The 12,590-nt window shown below is 41.1% G+C and overlaps 1 protein-coding gene across 4 annotated transcripts in view; it reads left to right on the forward strand.

Moving 5' to 3' along the window:
- The first annotated feature begins 2,194 nt into the window (after positions 1-2,194).
- Positions 2,195-12,590, forward strand: part of LOC136885211 (gastrula zinc finger protein XlCGF7.1) — an 88,695-nt gene continuing 78,299 nt past the window's right edge. For 3 of the 4 annotated variants that reach the window (XM_067157633.2, XM_067157636.2, XM_067157637.2), the window contains exon 1: positions 2,315-2,448. The gene's annotated coding sequence lies outside the window, so the exon portion shown is untranslated. Of the gene's footprint in view, positions 2,449-12,590 lie in introns of all 4 variants that reach the window. The other variant, XM_067157634.2, reaches the window with a different exon arrangement.

The following is a 12,590-nucleotide window of genomic DNA, read 5'->3' on the forward strand; positions in this document are numbered from 1 at the left end:
GTCGTCTCTGTCGTGGCAGTAGAAGGCCTCTCAGATCCAGGAGTTAGGCAATATTTGGCCTGCTCCCGGGCCTTTAAAGCCTTCTTATACCTCCTCTTCTCAGCACCGGAGCGCTGTTTCTTCTTCTTCTTCTGGACTATAAGATTGCTCACCTCTAGAGTGAGCTCTCTTACTGTCGAGATCGTACTATCCGAGGTTATCTCCGAAGAGTCCCCATCGGTTGTTGTTGAACTGGTGTTTCTCTCGGAGGCCCCAGAGGAGCTCTCCGGTTTTTGGGTGGCTACGGTACTCATGTAGGTCCCACGAGTAGCTGGGGAATATAATTTCCGCCCAGGCAGAGCCCCACATACCCGGGTAAGGCTACTTACTTCGAGAGGGCGCTAAGTATCTCGAAGGCTCCGTTCAAGACACATCTCCCATGTGCCATGAACCCCATCGGCACGGGTCGCGTTACACCTTAGGGTTGGGTGGTGCTCTAGCTTCCTCCTCATTGTATACCGAATGGTTACCCAATAGGGCTCCATTCGGCATCTCAAAAAGGAGCTACTAGTCCCCATCACCACGCAGAGGATCTTCAATTGAAGAGGGTAACCAAGGTTAACCCCCTACAATTGTAGAAGCACACATGAGGGGGATGAGGATATGGATTGCGATGTCCAGTCTCTTAGGCTCCCCCCCCCCCCCCGTATATGTGGTTTATCAGTCCATGCATGCGCTCTAGATGCACGTTAGTGTTGAGCCCGGCATTGAGAAGTTTACAATAGGCCTAGCAGACTGTTTATGACTGGCCTCGAAATAAATACCAAAGTCTCTAGTGTCAAATCAGTTTTTAATATAGGCCTATTTATTTCTTGAAAAAGCCTTCTCGAAAAAGCACCCCTGTTCAGCTGAAGGGGCCCAGAATTGTATTTAGGTAAGTTTCATACTATCACATTCACTCTAATTGATCTACTGTATATTATGTACTTATATAGTATAATTTGATAGGGGCTACCTGGCCGAGGCGGTAAAGGCGTGCTCGGTTCGCCCGGAAGGACGTGGCTTCGAATCCCCGTCAGGAAGTCGTAAAATTTAAGAAATTTAAGGTGCATATGGCCCTGAGGTTCACTCAGCCTACACAAAAGTGAGTACCAGGTTAATTTCTGGGGGCAAAGGCGGCCGGGCGTAAAGCTAACCACTCTACCTCATCAGGTGCCGAGGTTAACAATGGTGGGAGCCTTTACCTTCCACTCCTCCAAGGGCCTTCATGGCCTGTACGGAGGTGACTTTGCTTTGCTATAGTATAATTTGATATTTAAGTTAATAACAACAGCGCTTTTCAAATTTTCAAGTGACCCACGAGGTAAACTGTCAAGTGAAATAGAATGTACTCTCTCGCTTGTGTCTAGATAATGACGAGACCAACATAGGAATAACTGAAATATACTTATATAAATTACACTATCATAAGAGATTCTGAGGCTATTAAACTGATTACTGGTACCAATTCTAAAAAGTAACAGCTGTTCGCAGTCATGCTACTGGCTGCTGCTGCTGGCTGCAATTCGCGGAAATGCTTGGTGGGACGGACTAAATGCAGAGATTAACCGAGCAGTTCCCAGTACAGCCGATTATGGCTGCACCTCCGTCGTTCCCTAGACACAAGTCCCAAAATTTACCAACACGCGGCTGACGTATTTGAGCACCTCGAAATACCACAAGACTGAGCCAGGATCGAGCCTGTCAAGTTGGGCTCAGAAGGCGAGCGTTCTACCGACTGAGCCAAACGGTCCGGCATATAAATAAATAAATAAATAAATAAATAAATAAATAAATAAATAAATAAATAAATAAATAAATAAATAAATAATAAATAAATAAATAAATAAATAAATAAATAAATAAATAAATAAGAGTAAGCCTACTTACCATTATCAACATCCACTTCCCCTGCAACCTTCGAGCATAGTTCGCGTTGTATATATATATCGAGAACCTTTATCTTTCATATTCCATAGTGGTGTTCTTTCACAAACCGCACTTATCAACTTTTCACTAACTACATCCATCACAAAAGTAGTAACGATAAAAATAATGTTCCATATGACGACGACAGACAACCGGATGCTTGCAGGAACCGTGGAGTACAGGCTGGGATCTGTCGCTTGTCGCCTGTTGTCGCCTATAATCGCGTGAAGTCGGCTGCTCGAGGTCGCTTGCACTGGACGCGGTTTCGTTACAACCTTCGCGCATTGGGAGCAGTCGCGCTAGTACGCACCTAGTCGCCTCATGACGGAATCGTACGTAGTCGCATTCAGTGGACGAGCAGCCTAAGAAGGTAACGAAATATTGATTACATCTGTTTTATATCGATAATATTATTACTGTCGACGTTTGAGTGGTATCGATCCTTCGTGTCGGCGGTAAACACGAGGTTATGGGAAGAGAATAAGGGATTTTCCATTCATGGTGAGTTCTTTTACAGGTAATTATCATGTAAGTCTCTTCAGTTATCATTGTCTGAGGATATGCTAAGGCAATGAGCAACTCTTGTTTAAGTCCGTATCTAGCAATACATACCTCCGTGTATAGATTATCAGTGTCGCGGTTTCTTTATGTAAGCAATTAAGAGTTCCCTTGTGTAATAAACAGTACCAATGTTAGAATTCAAGCACTATACACATTCATTATAAAACTGATAAGCCAAACTGCCATTGCCTGTCAGGTTCCTTGTTGAAGTGGGCGTTCAGCGAATTGGAAGAGCGATCGACTACGGATTCCAGATTTTCAGAATGAATAACTTGGAGATATTTATTTATTTATTTATTTATTTATTTATTTAGGATGGAATTATCCTCCTCTTCATTTTTGCCACTTAAGTTTTCAGGACTGGCTTATCTGCTGAATTTGTATTTACTCGGGTTCGAACAGAGTTTCTCATCGTGCATCAATATCTTTTGCACAATCTGGTTAAATCCATCCATAAAACTTCAGGCTCCGTTTTTTATGTACTGTATTTCCATATTGGCCCAGATCCTCCACTCGCCACCATACTTCCAACCAGAATTCTTGGAATTAGCGTTCTGTAAGCTGTAGGGTATTGAGAAGTAGGCCTACTAGTGTGTCTCTATTGGCCTGATAGTAGGCCTAAAGTGACAAATCAAGGCATTTCTGCCGATATTCCTCATATTCAGTAATTTCAGTCATGGTCCTATATGCTGCCTCATCACATGTGCCTTAGTTGCATATTTTTCTGCAGTATTATCTTCACCGAGGGGGAAAGTTGTTTAATGCATCTGAATTGGGTGTTAAGGATGGTAGCATTTATATTTTAGTCTTGAAAACTGTCTTCTGGAAGGACAATTTATCTATTTACTCATTTTTATATTTAGCAATTAACCAGATACGGGTCAAAGTAAACCACTTTACACTGATTGTGTGATGTAATAATACAAAATATTAACAATATGAAACAACTATAAGAGATAACGAGGAGCAAACTTAATATTAAGTTAACGAGTTCTTTAAAAATGAAAGAACCAAAAGAAATAAGGAAGGTATGAATTCAATAGCAGGCCTGGAAATAAAGTACACAATTTAAGACTTGGAATCATTTAAATGTCAGCCTGTCTCGTTCTTCATGTAGAAGCTGGACAAAAGTGTCCAGTGCCACTTCCAAGGACCCATTAACCTACCATAAATAATAACTTTTACAGTAAAAATTATGATGGTTTATGGTGTGGGTTACTGTAGTCACGTCACCATGGGCAACGGCTGAGCAGCCTAGTAAGTGGTCCTGAGAGTCGGGATACCAGTTGTTATGGAATGGGAGTGGGCATCTCAGACATATTCTGAGTCATGGCTCTCCTTGTGCTCAGGAGACTAGGACTATACAATCCACTGGTGGTCCATAACACGTTACAGGACAGATCCTCACTTGGACTATGTGCAAGTAGGGTAGCATCCTGCTTCATTAATTTACCGAGCTCAGAACATTTTAAGCAAGCCTCTGACCTATGGGAGTAATGGAGTCCCACTCCCATTTGACAGGCGATTGACTCCTTGGAAACAACTTGGTAAACAAAATGGAATTCGATGGGGAGCTATCAGTATCAATGGGGCTTATGGAAGAAATAAAGTAGAACTGGCTGAGTTATCAAAGAGAATGTATCTGGATATGCTAAGAGTAAGTGATATTCGGGTAAAAGGAGATAACGAGGAAGAGATTATAAAGTGTACTTTATAGGTGTTAGAAACGGAAGGGCAGAGTATGGGGTAGGGGTGTATATAAAAAATACCATTGCACGCAACATAGTTTCTGTTAGGCACGTAAATGAGCATATGATGTGAATAGATTTGTCAGTTGGGGGAATTAGGATGAGAATAAGGAACATGCATAATTTTCAAAAATATTTTTTTTTGGAAAGTACACCAATGAAATAGTACGTAAACGTATTACATTGTGGTAAGTTGCCTTGTTTTCTACCATTAAAAAAGTGTTCAAAAGTGCTTTTCCGCAAGGCGAGTGAAACGGCCTGTGACGTAAGGGGCGTGCTGTGGCGTCACGATCCAGTATCGCATGCAGCTCTACCAGCCGTTGTGCATCAGCCGTTGCTAAAAGCAGATTGCTTATTATTCATGATCGCGAATAACTTGGAAATGACAGAAGAAAGGTTCAAAACAGCACAGTCAGACAATCTGCCATATGCAGATGTCATCATTCTTGAAAAATAGTGACTTTTGTGGCCGCAGAAATTCGCGGATAAAAAGCAAGTTTATAAGTGGAGTCTTTTATATACGTGCAATGTACTGTAACCCATAGTATTAGGATAACAACGAACCTCGATAGAAATCACATCAATTTCAACATTTCCTTCTAGACTGATTCCCATATTAAAGAATAACATTACATTTTCGGGCTTTCAGCATTACTAAAGTAAAAAATCGGATTTCAGCACTAACATAAACATATAGGTAGCATTATAGTACTAGTCTGCCTCTGTGGTGTAGTAGTTGATGTGATTAGCTGCCACTCCCAGAGGCCCGGTATCGATTCCCGGCTCTGCCATGAAAGTTGAAAACAAATAGTACGAGGGCTGGAACGGAGTCTACTCAGCCTCGGGAGGTTAACTTAGTAGAGGGGTTTCGAATCCCACTTCAGCCATCCTCGAAGTGGTTTTTCGGATTTTCCCACTTCTCCTCCAGGCACCTAAGGCCACGGCCGTTTCCTTCCCTCTGCCTTGTCTATCCCTTCCAATCTTCCCATCCTCCAACAAGGCCCCTGTTGAGCAGGTGAGGCCGCCTGGGCGAGGTAAAGGCCCTCCTCACCAGTTTCATCACCATACCCAAAGTCTCACATTCCAGGATACTGCCCTTGAAGCGGTAGAGGTGAAATCCCTCGCTGAGTTCGAGAGAACCAACCCTGAAAGGTAAACTGATTAAGAAAGAAAGATCATAGTACTATAGGGGTATAATCTAACATTTCTAAAAAAATATATAGGCCTACTTATGGTTGGGACAACTGGCCTACCCACTTCCGGGGCCCATGAAAGAGAAACATTAAATATCTTTGTGGAGGGAAAAAGTTAATAAAGATAAATATGACTTCATCTAGTTTTCACAAGTTGGGCTGAGTGGTTCAGACAGTTGAGGTGCTGGCCTTCTGACCCCAACTTGGCAGGTTCGATCCTGGTTCAGTCCGGTGGTAGTTGAAGGCGCTCAAATACGTCAACCTCGTGTCAGTAGATTTACTGGCACGTAAAAGAACTCTTGCAGGACTAAATTCCTGCACATCGGCGTCTCCCTCTGAGAGGGATTACGAAGTGGTTTGAACGAAATCGATTCGTAGTTCGGCACTAAGAGGTGAGAAAAAATAGGGGAAGATAAGCAAACCGCAAGACAAGTCCAATCAGTGGGTTGCCTACCCACCAGTATGTGAAGATTATGATGTGTTACTTGAAACTTATTTCTGCTTTTATCTTCTATGAACGATGACACTCAAAATGCTGTTTAAGTTCATCCCGAATAACACCCCTAGGGGTGGAGTTGAAAATTGGGTGAAATATTAATGTATAATCCATAGTTTTCGTGGTTGCTGAGATGAATAAATGCACTTCAGATGGTGTTTTAAGTCCAATTTCAGCTCCAACGGCATGGGAGTGAGAGACGATAGTGGTGGTGGTGATGGTGATAATTATTGTTTTACTAAGAGTTACAACTAAGCAATCATCCCCTATTAACTAAGCAGAGGGAAAACTGAAGAGATCTGTGAAGATAACGGCCAAAGAAAGAAAATAACAAACACAAGAGTCGACCAAGTGAGGTCGGATGATGAGCCTGACACAAGCCAACCCACACTGAGACCCTTACGACAAGCAGGGCATACCCTGGGTGTTATTCTAGCACTGGAGGTGAGAAGGGGTGCAAAATACATTATACTAAACGACCGAGATTACGGAACAGTGTGTGTAAAAACTTGATACACATATGACGTACTATCTGGAAAATAACAGCGGGGTCAACCATTAGTATTATATAAAACAGTTGAATTAATAAACGCGGGCAAAGCCGCGGGTACATGCTAGTGTATTATTGAAAAAAAATGTGTATCTCTAGATAGCCATAAATACAGTAGCTTTCTTGGTTTCTCTTGACACTTCTGGCAATATCCTTCGAAGATTTTCTTGACACCTTTTCTTCCACACAAATATTTGTATCATTTTTTTTGTTTAGGAATAGCCCATGTTTTCCCAAATATTAATTCACTGGTCAGGAAGATCTGTTAGTTATTTCCCTTGAGACAGTATTAATACACTGTCTCCTTGTTTGACATTTTCGAGTTGGAGTCTATCTCCGTGGAAATTATTTCACTTTATCTCCCTGCGAGATATGGACTTAATCCTCATAGTAACTTAAATTAATGAACTGCTTCCTTCTCCTACGACTGTGGGTGAGTTACTATTTATTTGAAACTTGATTATACGCAACTACTCGAAGTTACATCGGGTCTGTAAACTCTGTTGGTTAATATGCCCTACCGGGACTCGTTTAATTTCCGTGGACTGTAACCTACTGCGCAACCTCTGGCGCAACCCGATCCTGGAGTAACGAAAACCCACTTCCGCTTACCGTTGTGAGTGCAAGAGAGAGGGGGTCTGCCGAGAACATGGAAGCCGAACAGACGTGCATGTATAGCTCCGCTATGATGTTCAACTTCAAGATGGTGCCTGGTTGATCCAGTGCATTTTCGGGGTCACATTCCCCGATTTATGAGTTCCTGTACTCTGGACGAACTTTTGGAGCATCGCAGATGTTGTATTTTCTACTAGTTTTATTTGTTTGAACTTCGGCCTAATGTAAGTACGGGGTCCTTCCTCTACGTCACCGCCAAGACTGTAAGTTATAACTTTTCCTCTAACTTTATCTACGATTTCGTCGAAGTGATTGTGCTAGTTGGGTTGTGATACATGGAATGCCTCTACTGGAATTACAAATCGAAATTTACCTGAACTTGAATTTAATAATAACAATAATAACTTTTTCGGCGGTGTGCTGTGATGAGAAATCAGTTCCCATGCTTTGTATCGTTTTCCAAACTAGGAACTGTTCAAAATTGGAAACCTTAAAAATGTGTTACTAATATTGTAAAATTTATTCTGGTCACCTTTCCGTTATTTCATTTTCAAAAAGGTGATGTCTTAAACCCTTGTTAGAGGGCCTACTCTTGGGTAACGAAAGATGCTAAGCGAGGAAGTTGTATAAGGTATTTCTGTGCGAATTTTCTGCTTATTTCTGCCCTTCTTTTTAGACTTTTCTTTTCCCTTTGTGAAATTGCGGTTTTCTTTTAAAGCGGTCTGTTTTGCCATTGTTGCGTTTCTCATTGGGATTGGTTCACTCTCTTTGAAGTGAATGTTAATTGTTGTTGTTGCTATGGAGCCGGATTTGAGGGTTGTTGACAAAAGGTTTTATGCTCCTGTGGGATGCTGTAAAGTTGAAAGCTAATATTTGTCCTTAATTTTTGGCTCGCTTATCTTTGGTTATTGGTTTATCTCTTGGTATCCCCGTTTACCCGCGTGATATGATTTTCCTGATTTATTCTCAATTTAATTTCGGGTTTTTCCTTGTTTTCCTCTATTTGGGTGTGGGTACAATGAACTTTGTACCACCTCCTCGCTTAGTACCTCAAAGAATTTCTGTATTCGCTTAGTACCTCAAAGAATTTCTGTATTCGCTTAGTGTATTTTCTAAGAGAAGAAAAGTTAACTTAACAAATTTATTTCATGCAAATTAACTAAGTTAATGGTGCGAAAATAATTAATCTAAACCAAAAGACTTTAAAACGTATCATGATTTATTGGTAATTTATAAATAAGAAGGTAGGTTAGGCTAGTACTGAAATTTTATATTGGGTCCCAATAAGTTAGGCCGGTTCGAACCGTAGGTTAGTTGTGTTTTGGTATTATTTCTCTTTGAATATTTTTCTTATTCCTGTTGATGTTCTGAGTCCAGAGTTATCTTAATATTACTTCTTTCTCTGACTAAATATATTTATTTACTTCAAAAGAACCTGGACGTGTTATTATTGTAGTATTTGAAACCATACAGTGATAGTTATTTTCATTCTTTCCATGGCCTCTGGTCGCTTGTCTTATTCGTGGTAAGTACCTTTTGTGATGGTTTACTTTTGGATAATTTTGCTTCCACTTGTTTGTTTTTTTTTAAACCTATATTTCTTGTCTTGTTGCTACCTGTGCGGACACTGTGGGGATGGGTGTTTGTGCGGGTCAGTCAGTGGTAGCTTCAGAGCGTGGTTGTCATTTGTTTTCACTTCGCTCTGGGCGGTATGCGAGCTGTTCCTTCAGAAATGCTCGCCTGTTTGTTGACCCTTGTGTTATTGTGTTTCGTCGGCTTGTAGCTGACCCTCTTGGCATCCCCTTAACGTTGTCACTGTATGGTTTTAAAAGGTGTGTCTGGGTAATGAAAGGCATGTTAAGATATCTATAAAAAAATGTAAAGGAAATGCATTCATCTTGTTTAACTGTACAAAAATGTGTTTCATGTTAATATCTTCGGGGTGTTTTGTCCGGTTTCCTGTCGAGCTGTGTGCTACCTTCTTGGATTGTGTACATGATGTTGGTATTGCCCTACCAGCTGCTGTTCGTGTGTTTCCCGCCTGCCTGCCTTACTGCTTTCAGGTGCCTTGTATCATTCCTTTCTTTGTTTCTTCGTAAATTGGTGAGTTTGAAGTTTATCAATTACTCTAAATTCTGAATTTATCATCATTTATCTTAAAAAAATTGTGAAATGACTGACACTTGAGCACGAATCGATTGGCTTTGGGCTACGAGTGTACCACAGTTTGCCGTGTACTCTGTGATTTTCTTGGTGGTTATTTGTTCAGTATTTTCAGCTTCTACCTGCGAAAATGATTTAATCTGTGGTTTTGGAATTAATTGTGTTTAATCGAGTTATAGGTTTTGCTCGGATATGTTGCGTGTGACGTTATTTGTTTTACTGGATTATGATCGTTGGCCTGTACTCTGGGAACTTATTACTTTATCTGTCCTGACGTTTTATATTGCTTCCCAGGTTTGTTATTATTTTAGTTATTTTACCTGACATGATGCTTCGACTGTGCTAAAATCATCCTGCGAGAAACTATCGTTGTTGATTTTACCTACTGCGTTGCTAACAGTGTGTGAACCTTGCATGTACTTAATCTATTGGCATGTCTACCTTGTGCCTGGTCAGTATGGGTGTGATTTACTGCTGAACTGTTTGGCATTTCATTGTATCCTTCCATCGTTAGTGCCTATGAACCCGTTTTAAACCTTTACTGGTTTATGTGATTGGCATGTATGTGTTACTGTTATTTGCTCTGTGCGATTGAAATTATGCCTTGCTACCTACTTTGGCCTAAATGGGATTGTGTGCATGCCTGTACCTGTTTCTTTCGAGTACTTAATTCTTGATGATTGTTGAACTTTGAAATTAATCCTGCCTGTGATGTTTCTTTACATTGGGCCGGTTGTTAACTCGAAAATTCTTTACCTTTACCTCGTCTGGTAAATGTTTCCTAACCTTGTTTTGTTACCGTTAGTCCCGAGCGGAACTTGACTTTAAAGCGTAGAGCCTTATATCTACTTGGAAGTCATCATTTATGTTTTATACAACCAGTCGGTGGTGATGTGTTTCCATGTTTGCTGTGCGATTGCTGATCAGAGCTAGCTGCGAGACTTGGCTGTGCTTTTTGCATGAGTGGTTTCCATTTTTACCTTGTCTTGCTGTTGGTGTCCGTTTGGTGTGTCGTTAGGTGGTGGACGGAGGCATGTTACTTTATGTCATCTGTTATTGGGTAGTTATGGGCTATAGTTGAACTCTGTTAATCGGTGATTGGGTTGGTGACTTGTTGGCCACGTGCCTGGACATTTTAGTGTCTTTGCTTGTTTACCCTTTTCCCAACTATTGATTGCATGTGGTTCTCTGTTTCATTGTGTTTTGTACCCTATTATCGGTTGTATTTGTTACCTGGTTGGAAGTATTTGTACCGTGCGGCCTGCCTCAAGTGTTCCTGCTGGTGAATTGTCTATGGTGGAATTATTAAACTAGCCCGTTCTGTCTGAAATTTGTGACCTTGTCGTCATCCTGATGAAAAAAATTTTGATCATATATGGAGGTTCTTGTATTTGGTAGTTCTCGGCATATCTGACTTGGTACCCTGTTGAAGTCATCATGTGTCTAGGTATACTTCTTCTGCAAAATTCATTTAGCGTAGAGGCGCGCGGCTGTGAGCTTGCATCCGGGAGATAGTAGGTTCGAATCCCACTATCGGCAGCCCTGAAGATGGTTTTCCGTGGTTTCCCATTTTCACACCAGGCAAATGCTGGGGCTGTACCTTAATTAAGGCCACGGCCATTTCCTTCCAACTCCTAGGCCTTTCCTATCCCATCGTCGCCATAAGACCTATCTGTGTCGGTGCGACGTAAAGCCCCTAGCAAAAAAAAAAAAAAAAAAAAAAAAAATTCATTTAACCTATCCTTATTTGCCTAGTTCCATTTCGAGTTGTGAGTTCTGTGAAACCCTTTACCTTATCTACTTATTGTTTTGGAGTTGAGTGATGCAGTAGGGTCATAACACCTGAGGACTGAGTTCCTTTTAGCCTGTAATGGTTTGGTCGTGATCCTGTGTTTGGAGGAAAGTGTACGGTACCGTAAGTTTGATTTTGGGATTTGCATATTGATTACTGAGCATGTTGTTGAGGATGGTGTATTCCTTTAATCCCTTTAAGGGCTAACACGTGGCTTGGGGTAGTCATTATGGTTTTACTATTATTATTGTGGTGTGTGTAATTGTAATTATGGCATGTCAGGTATGGGCGATGTGTTGCCTTGATGTTTTACCTTGTGCCTCTGTAGATTTGGGAATAACCCCTCGCATGAATTTATTTCTCGTTTGGAACTATCTTACCTTGTTGTAACTTCCTGGTTTCGTGTTTTCTGGTTCCTTCATTTCCTGTCTCCATGCATTTCTGGTTGATCTGATGTCATCGTATCTGTTTTTGGTTCTTCTGTAATGCTCATTTTAAATTTTATCTGCCACTCTATGGTGTTCTTCTCTCACTGGTTCTTTGGTGTCTGTTAACATTGGTGTTGACCATCTTACCGTGCTTTGAGTTTGCTACTCTGGTATGGGACGGATTAGGATTCTCTTAGTCGGTACTGGAATCTTCCTGCTAATAGATTATGGGGTCTATTGGTTGTGAACTGCCTTCTTCATGCTTCTGTGAGCATTTTCCATGGACTTGCCTCGTATTCTGCCACTTATGTTTTATTTGCCTGCTCCCCTGGGAGATAGGGGGAGGCACCTGTTGGCTGTAGAGCGACAGTGTGATCGGAAGGTCACGTATTTGTAGACCAGGTAATGCTGAGACCCTATTGGGTAACCGGTAGTGTACGCTGTGTTGGTCAGTGCTCGTTATTTTCCTTTTGGGGTCTTCTGATCTGAGGTTTTTAATTTCCTTTTAATTTGATTGGGTGTCCCTTTGTGGAATGAATTGTGATTGTGTTTCCATGCAGTAGGTTAGTTACCTGATTCCAGATTTTGTTCCCTCCTGAGTTTCTCCTGTCCCCATTTCTGTTCCGTTGCTTCCATGGAGCTAATTATGGTCCTGTGTTGTACTTAATTTTCATCTGTAAGTTTTGGTAGCTTGGTGTTTGTTGGTTGGTCCGTTGTTGATGACAAACTGAAACGCGTACCCTCCATCTAAATGATCTTTAAGAGGTCTCCAACCGATCCTGCCTACTCTTCCCTTGCTATGAATTTGTTTACCTTTTTAGCCTTGGATTTTTCCATATTTTATGTTCTATTTTCGCTTACCTGAAACCTTGCTAATTGATTGTGTATTGGTTGCCTCTCCTTGTTCTTGTTCATCTTGGTTATGCATGGTGTATATGGAAAGTTGAACCTCATTTGTTGGATATTCATTTGCATCTTTTCTGGTGTATTTGTGAAATTTGGAATTTTCCGAGCTCGCTGTGTTGAAGGTCAGCCTCTGTTCTGTTCTACTTGTTGGAGTTAGTTCTGGTTTTCTTGGTTCTGCTTGTGTTATGCAT

The sequence above is a fragment of the Anabrus simplex genome, chromosome 14, assembly GCF_040414725.1.
Source record: "Anabrus simplex isolate iqAnaSimp1 chromosome 14, ASM4041472v1, whole genome shotgun sequence".
NCBI classification, from domain to species: Eukaryota; Metazoa; Arthropoda; class Insecta; order Orthoptera; family Tettigoniidae; genus Anabrus; species Anabrus simplex.